Consider the following 8,861-nt stretch of genomic DNA (forward strand, 5'->3'; position numbering starts at 1 on the left):
CTATGCTTTAAAGGTTACCCATTCCTTGACCAATGAGCTCTGTTGAAGCAGCAGCGTAAACAAACATACGTATAGGGAGGAGGCAAGCCAATGAACTCTCACAGCCTACTTGAACCCTGTTTAAAAAATCTTCATGTGCAATATCAACCTAAATGAAAGGACGTCTGTGTGCAGGGAGGTTTGGCAACTTTGCCAGCTTTAACCTACCATTTCCTTGAGAAGAGAGACTGCTGATATTAATCTGTGATCTGTGTTATCAGCAGGAGTATTTGCAGTCCTTAGCCAATATGAAGGGCAGCATAAGCAATACCTGGTATCAGGTGCCAGAACTGGGAATCTTGTGAACAACACATTTTTGTGCATATAGCTACTGACTGAGCAAGGGGACCCATTGTTTCCACAAAACTGTTTACACATTGCTGGATTCATGTAGTAGGATAGAAAAGGTAGAGAGACCAGGTCTCCTGCTGTAGCTATAGAGGAAGACCTGTTCACTGCTTGGTGCAGCAGCTGGAGAAATTAGGCCCCCCAAAATGACATTGCAGCAACACTGCAATGACATTTCTAGTCATGCAACTGGAAGTGATGTCACAGATTTCGGGGATGCTCTAGCAAACCTGCAAAACCAGAGAGTTTTAAGGAATTGCTAGAGCATTGAGTTCAATCCCAATGGAAATTGGTTTCAGGTGGCCAGCTCAAGGTTGACTTCAGCCTTCCATCCTTCCGAGGTCGGTAAAATGAGTACCCAGCTTGTTTGGGGGTAAAGGGAAGATGACTGGGGAAGGCACTGGCAAACCACCCCGCAAACAAATTCTGCCTTGGAAACGTCGGGATGTGACATCACCCCATGGGTCAGGAATGACCCGGTGCTTGCACAGGGAACCTTTACCTTTTAGAGCATTGCTAGCAACATGTGATATTATTTCTGGTTACTTGACTAAAAGTGGCATCATGTGATGCTGTGCAAAACTCAGCCCTCCCCCCCCCCAGGCAAGGAGAAGTCCTTTGAAAAGTGAAGTCTTGCCTGATTAGTGAAAATAAAAATGACTTCTGCCAATCTCAATGTAAATTTAAGAAAGCAGGAAACGGAAGTGCAAACACCTAAAATTATTTCATTTCATATCTTTATTTCATGTCTTTTATATCACCTTTCTCACTCAGACTCAAGGCAGATTGCACAATTAAAACAACACAATAATAGCCTAAAACATGCAAACTACAGTGAGTAAAACTGAACAAAAATTAGTGAACAAAGCACTAAAATCAGTTTAATTCAGTAAAAATAGATTCTTCCCCACTGTTTTTTTAATTCATGAATAAGAAGGTTTCCTGCCTTTTATCCTCTGTGTGTGTGATTTTGCTGTCAAGTCATTGGGTTGATTTATGGCAACCCAATACGTCCAGAGGTGGTTTGCCATTGCCTGCCTCTGGGTGGGCTGAGAGTGTTCTGAGAGAACTGTGACTGGCCCAAGGTCACCAGCAGGTTTCATGTGGAGGAGTGGGGAATCAAACTCAGTTCTCCAGATTAGAGTCTGCAGCTCTTAACCATGCTGGCTTTTCATCCTGCCATATGAAAATAGCAGCTGGAGGGGCATTTATATCAAAGAAACCATGAGGCTGCTTAGTGCATTGGCATGAAGTTACAGATAATTCCAGGTGTCAGATTCTGATTCAGCACTTCTCTTGCACAGAGAGCAATGATCTGATCTGTCCTCATCATGGAGGATACATGGTTCATTCTCACAACTCGAAGTGATATATAGTAACTAAGAATTGCCAGAAACGCTATGGTTTACCATAGAGCTTCCAGCAATTCCTAGAGCTACCCCATGCCATTCTGGGTTTCTCTTAGACGTTACCATAGTGATGCAGATGGTGACACCAGTTTGTTTGTTTTTTTTAATCCTCCTGCCACTGCTTGGAGCAATGATGAGAGGCCTGGCAGCTTTAAACCTATATAGTACTTCTGACCATAATTGTCTTATCAATGTCATTAATATTTGAACAACTACTCTTATTTCACACATTGCATGCCTGCTTCTGAGCTAATTCTGTCATGCAAGTTTTGTAACATTGCAGTCTTTTGACTAGTGACAAACGCAATCATCACTTTACCCAATAGGAAACTGGGTTATTTCTGTGCAGATGATAAAAGCAGCATAACTGGACCACCTACCTATTTAGGCAACTCCCCAGGTATAGAACTAAATTTGGCTTTGTAAATTAACCCAAAGGTGCCCCCAGAACCAGCCAGATGTGGACTGAAATATTCCAGAAAGAGACTATAGTTGCCAGCTCCAGATTAGAAAATTCCTGAACATTTGGGAGTGGTACCTGGGGAGGACAAGGGAAGGGAGTGTTGTGATGCCATAGAGTCCACCCTCCAAAGTCCAGGGTCCATCAAAGCACCGGCCATTCCCAAGAGAGTTTTTGAGCATTTAGTAGATAGATACGCTACCCCTGCCCACTATAAGGCAGTAACTGATTGGGCTGCAAGATTCTGCTCCTGAATTCCACAGGCAACGGAGACATTTAAAATCCTGCCGAGTGTTTCCCCAGTGGCTGTCCTTGGCTCCTCCACAGCTATCCCTGCATATTCAAATGGGCTCCTGAGGGCAGTGTATAACAAGGTAATTGAGTGAACTGAGTTAATTGAGTTAAGAAAAAACACCGAGGCTTCCTCTGTAGCACTTAGAGCCTTCTTAACCAACACCCTTTTTTCCGGGGCCATCTACCTGTGGGTGAACACACTGGGAGCAGCCAATATTAATCTCCCCAAGGGAGCAAAAGATGAGTTTTAAAAGACTAGCTGCCTTCCTGGCAGACTCATATCTGTTCTGTTCAATTTTCTGCCAGGATAAAGGGCATCCAGTGTGCCACTCTACTGTAATGCATTGTTGTGATACTGGGACGGAGATCCAGGCTCCCAATCTATGCCTGCTAATGCTCCCTTTTAGGGCAGAGAATGATTTCGAGAATCCTTGGAGCCTACCTCCAGGTGGGGCCTGGCGATCTTGCAAAAGTACAAATTATCTCCAGTCTACATTTTAATCACCAAATCACCAGTCTGTCATGAAAGCTCACTAGGTGGTGTTGGGCCAGTCACACACTTTCAGCCTAACCTACCTCACAGGGATGTTGAGAGGATAAAAAGGAGAATGATATGAGCTGCTTTGGCTCCACTGTGGAGAAAGGTGGGGTATAAATGATATAAATGAATAACAGAGCTGAAGATGGGAGGCAGATAGAATGTAGGCTGGTGAATAGCTGAGAAGGACAGAATGAGACAGGAAAGGGAGAAAGGATATGGGGGTTGCCAGGAGGAAGCAGCCCTGACTTGGATAGCCCAGGCTAGTCTGATCTCATCAGATCTTGGAAGCTAGGCAGGCTTGGCCCTGGTCAGTATTTTGATGGGAGACCACCAACGAACACGGGAAGGGCCGTAGCTCAGTGGTAGAGCATCTGTTTGGCATGTAGAAGATTCCAGGTTCAATCCCCGGCATCTCCAGTTAAAGGGACTAGGCAAGTAGATGATGTGGAATATCTCTGCCTGAGACCTTGGACAGCCACTGCCAGTCTGAGTAGTCAATACTGACTTTGATGGACTGAGGGTCTGATTCAGTATAAGGCGGCTTCATGTGGGTACCAGGGTCACTACACAGAGGCAGGCAATAGCAAACCACCTCTGATCATCTCGTCGTGAAAACTCGATGGAAGAGGTATCAAACATAAGGCCCATGGGCTGGATCCCTTCGAGAGCTCTTATCCAGCCTGAGAGCCAGCCCACAACATTCTCCCCTTCTCCATTTTATTCCCCCAACAACCCTGTGGGATCAGGTAAGCTGAGAGAGAGAGAGCAGCTGGCCCAGGATCATCTAGTGAGCTTCCATGGCAGTGTGTGGATTCATATCCAGGTCTCCCAGATCCAATAACTGAAACTCTGGATCAGAAATACCAGAGATGAGGGAAATTCAGCCACTCGGACTGGCACTTCAGTGTCCTTTAGAAGCTTGGAGTGTAGCAGACTCGCTCAGAAGATTTCCTCACAAGAAAATCTGAACAACAGTGCAATCCAAATCAGTGACACCCTTCTAAGCATCTTGATTTTAATGGATTTAAAAGGGTATAACTCTGCTTCTGATGGCATTGTAAATCCAATTTGTCTAGGAGACATGGCTTATCTGCCATAGTCGAGTACCACGCAGTTGCGAGGTACTCGACTACACAAGGAAATTAGTAGCAGATCTCTGGTTTGTGATCTCTGCTGTCAGAGCTAAGCTTTTTACTCCCCCTTGGTTTTGCAGCTTTTGTGCTGTTGCCTCCACCACAAGCTACACCTGTCTAACTGCACTCTTGATTAAATATTAACTTCCACATGCTGCCATGTTATCTACATATCTTATCAGTTGTTTCCTACTAGATACTTTTAATTGCTCTCTAGTAAACTCATACCCTGTCAAACCAATGAATTCTCAATCCTGCAAATTCTTAATCCTGTAGAGGTGGATATTTTGATGTCTGAGGCAAAAATCCAAATGATAGCCCCAATGGTAATAAGGAACTAACAATAAAGTAAATAATAATTACCATTTGTTCATCTTAGTGGTAACCCTGACTATGCTACCTAGGGTGGGCTGCCTCATCCAGCATAATGGCAGGATGGTCCTGATTCCTGAGTTTAAATTCTTGCCTTGGTTAGATGAAGGGAAGTGGAAGCCTGGCTGTGGAGCCTTATTCTTACCCTTTATGTTTGCTGACGTCGTTAACTAAGAAGTTGACCTATATTTAAAAGAATATCTCACAACATATAATATTTGAATTAATACTGCGGAGGCTGTTGGTACTTTGCTTGTACGGTTGCGATGTGCCAGGAGTAATGCCAAATGATTGTGTAGTCTGTTCTTAAAAAAAAAAAAAAATTATGTGAGAGCCTCTCATCCATCTTGGAGGAAAACAAAGAGATGCCCTCAAAGGGAAGGTCTTCCACTCTGCTCCTAGTATCATTCAGCAAAGCTGGGTACCTAAACCATGCATATCTTCTCAGCACAATCAATGATGCTATGGTGCACACAGAAGAGTCAGCGGCATGCCTCCCAGCATTTATCTATTGTTTGGATCGACGGATCACTTCGGCTTGGATCAGCCTCACCGGAGCAGATCAAGGTAGATAGACATTTTTTCCCACAGGATAAGTTGGCACCCACCCATGATCACTTTGTAATTAACAATCCTGAGATTCAGGCAGAACAGGAGTAAAATTTACGGCTCACAGCATCAACTTTTCTGCACTCCTTATCAGCAGACATAGAGTGCCTATGTGTGGCCTGCATTTCCTTGGTCACTAGAAACAAAGTGACCATGTGTGTAAGCAGGAAGGGGCAACCCTCCTGTTTGACTGTACATATTGTCCACCTTTCTGGAGGGTGCTGGAATGGAAGCAGGTTTTTCCCAAATAGCCTTAGAGATGTCAAGGACACCCTCCAGGAGGGGAAATGCAATAATCCCAGAAGCATCTGAGTAGAGCTTGCTTAAGATCTTCTCTGAATTTGGAGTCCAAGAATGTGACCTCGGTATCCTAGGGCTGGACAATGAGGAGCATCTGTTCCAACTTATGCCTCAAGCCTTTGGAGAGACCAGGTCCGGGTCACCTACTGTTTCATGGTGGGGGATATAAAGGTAGACCTGAACTCTACTTAGTAGGACTAAGTTTCCCTGAGTCCTGCTATGGAATTATTGAATTACTGGAAGTGTAGAAAGCAAGAATAGAAGAAAAGGAAATACATATTGACACTCACATGCTTGCTTCCCCGTGTTAACTGTAGTTATAACTCACAATTTTAAATGCCTTATGCATGGGCAGATGTGGAAGTGAAGGATTGTGCATGACAACGGTGTGGCTAGTGAGCTGAAATGCACCCAAACCTCACCCCCATGTGCCTCATAATCATGTTCTGAGCATGGAACCCAAGCTTACATCTGTTGGCCAGACCTAGGAACATTTCGGGGTGTGTGTGTGTGAATGTATCATGTAGTCAGGCCCTGAGTGGGGATATGAACTTTGGTCTCCCAGCTCCTAGTCTGACAGTTTAACTACTATAGCATGCTTTCTTTGTCTCTCTAAAAATCTCTATCTTATGTAAGTTTCAAATCTAGGCTTATTAACTGATATAAATTGATCTTAGTTCAACTTGATCTTACAAGAGAGGGGCTGTTATGCTGTGACCAAAGAAGCAGTTTGAAGTTATACTGATCCAGCAAGTATCTAGACTTCTGTCTTCTTAAAGGTTACTGCAGAAATCAGAAGCCTTGGAAATTTCAAGTCACCTGGCTGCTCCAAAGAATTTGGTTTATAAGCCTCAACCAGAAGTTCTAGTTCTGATGTCATATTTGAATTTATGAGACTATTAAATATGGGCAAATGCAATAAGAGATTACCAAAGCAAGGAAAAGTTCATGTACTGTCATGATTGTGTCAAAAGGTTCACTTTAGGTTACAAAGAAGGTGCAGTTTCTCTCTGGAGTCTATGGTAAAGGAAATGAACAAAATGAATGCCTAGATAGAGAATATGATCACCTGCATGACATTTTTGTAAGAACTAACAAGCACAATTCTATGCAGAAGGAAATCCCACGAAGTTCAAAAGGTCTTACTCACAACTAAGCCTGCGTATATCTGGAGCCTCAGAATGCAAACAATTATGTGTTTTTAAAAGGGATTTTCTTGTCGGATTTTTAAAATCACATAGAATTCTAATCACTCCAGAAACCTACAGCAAGCAGAAACTCAGCCTATGCTATTCAAACTTATGTGAGTCATTGTACCACAATCTGAGAAGTTTTAATGCATTTATTCCAGGGAATTCCAGGGAAATATTTGGAAACACAAGTAGCCTGAACTATATCATTTTCATACATTTGAGAATTTGGAATATTACTTAATAATACATTTTTCTTACTTCTTAATTGATTGTACAAGAGACAGAATCATTCTGTGACTGATGAGGCAGTGTGAAGATTTTAATAATGGGTACTGTTTTAGATGGTTCCCAGACCATTGTCTTCCTTAAGGCTATCAGCGAAGTCAGATGGCTTGGAAAGTTCCCAGTCTCAAAAGGAAACTAAGGAAAGGAATAGATAATGAAGGCCTTTAACTGATGCTTCAGTTGCCAGGCTCCTCTGCTTGAATGATAGCTGAAGCCAAACTTTGTAGCTTCAGCAAATAAATGCCTACTGCAGAAATAACAGAAGATGCATCCTTGTAGGCCAAGATGTTCTTTTTTATTCTACGGTGCAGCTGGTAAGATGGCCACTTTGTTTAAAAAGGCCAAGAGGGACAAAAATCAGAAAGAAAGGAGTTTCTATGCCAGCTCAGAGACAAGATGTCCCATCGTAAGTTCTCAGCTCCCAGACATGGATCTTTGGGCTTTCTGCCTCATAAGCACAGCCATCGCCATCGGGGCAAGGTGAAGAGCTTCCCTAAGGACGACCCCAATAAGCCCATCCACCTCACTGCATTTCTTGGGTATGAGGCTGGCAAGACCCACATTGTTCGTGAAGTCGTCAGGCCTGGATCCAAGGTGAACAAGAAAGAAGTTGTAGAGGCAGTTACTATAGGGGAAACCCTCCCATGGTCATTGTGGGTATTGTGGGCTATGAGCAAACTCCCCATGACCTTCGCAACTTCTTTGCTGAGCAAAGACCATCTTTGCTGAGCACATCAGTGATGAGTGCAAGTGTTACCTTTATAAGAACTGACATAAGTCCAAGAAGGAGGCTTCTGCAAGAAGTGGCAGGGTGATGAAGGCAGAAAGCAACTGGAGTGGGACTTCAACAGCATAAAGAAGTACTGCCAGGTTATCAGGGTTATAGCTCATACCAAAATGCGCAGGCTTCTTCTGCAGCAAAAAATGTCTCATCTGATGGAGATCCAGGTGAATGGTGGCACTGTGGTTCAAAAAGTACACTGGGCCTGGGAGAAGCTGGAGCAGCAAGGGCCATTAACAACTGCCTTTGGCCAAGATGAAAAGATAGATGTCATTGGTGTTGGCAAGGGGTACAAAGGGGTTACCAGCAGGTGGCACAACAAAAAGCTGCCCTGCAAGACTCACAGAGGTCTGCGCAAAGTGGCCTGCATTGGAGCATGGCACCCTGCTCGTGTGGCCTTCTCTGTAGCTCGAGCTGGTCAGAAGGGCTATCATCACCGCACAGAAATCAATAAAAAGATCTACAAGATTGGCCAGGGATACTAAACCAAGGGATGGCAAGCTGATCAAAAATAATGCTTCAAGAGAGTATGATCAGTCAAAAGCATCAACCCTCTGGGTGGGTTTGTTCGTTATGGTGAAGTGACCAAAGACTTTATCATGTTGGAAGGCTGTGTTGTTGGGACCAAGAAGAGAGTTCTCACTCTGTGCAAGTCCTTGCTTGTGCAGACCAAGTGTTGGGCCCTGGAGAAGATTGATTTGAAGTTTATTGACACAACTTCCAAGTTTGGTCCAGACAGCAGAGGCAAAGAACACTTTTATGGGACCACTCAAGAAAGACAGTCTTGCCAAAGAAGAGGCAGCACAGTTTCTGGCAAATTGTGGTAATTTGGCCTGTAGTTTCTAATAAGCTACAAATATTTTCAAAAAGAAAAATAAAAAGAAAAGAAAGCAAAATAAACCGTAAAAAAGTATGAATGTATGTTTCAAACGCATATAGCTATTGGTCTGCACTCATAAGGGCCACAGTAAATGTGCAAGTGTCTGTTAGCTGCTGGGCCTGTGTGGTGTAGTGGTTAAGAGCAGTGGGTTGGAGCGGTGGACACTGATCTGGAGAACCGGGTTTGATTCCCCACTCCTCCACATGAGCAGCGGAGG

General features: G+C 43.7%; 1 pseudogene; it reads left to right on the forward strand.

Annotated features, from left to right (window-relative positions):
* The first annotated feature begins 7,373 nt into the window (after positions 1–7,373).
* Positions 7,374–8,610, forward strand: LOC130483424 (60S ribosomal protein L3-like; annotated as a pseudogene).
* Positions 8,611–8,861: the final 251 nt, after the last annotated feature.

Source organism: Euleptes europaea, chromosome 10 (genome assembly GCF_029931775.1).
Source record: "Euleptes europaea isolate rEulEur1 chromosome 10, rEulEur1.hap1, whole genome shotgun sequence".
In the NCBI taxonomy this organism is placed as follows: Eukaryota; Metazoa; Chordata; class Lepidosauria; order Squamata; family Sphaerodactylidae; genus Euleptes; species Euleptes europaea.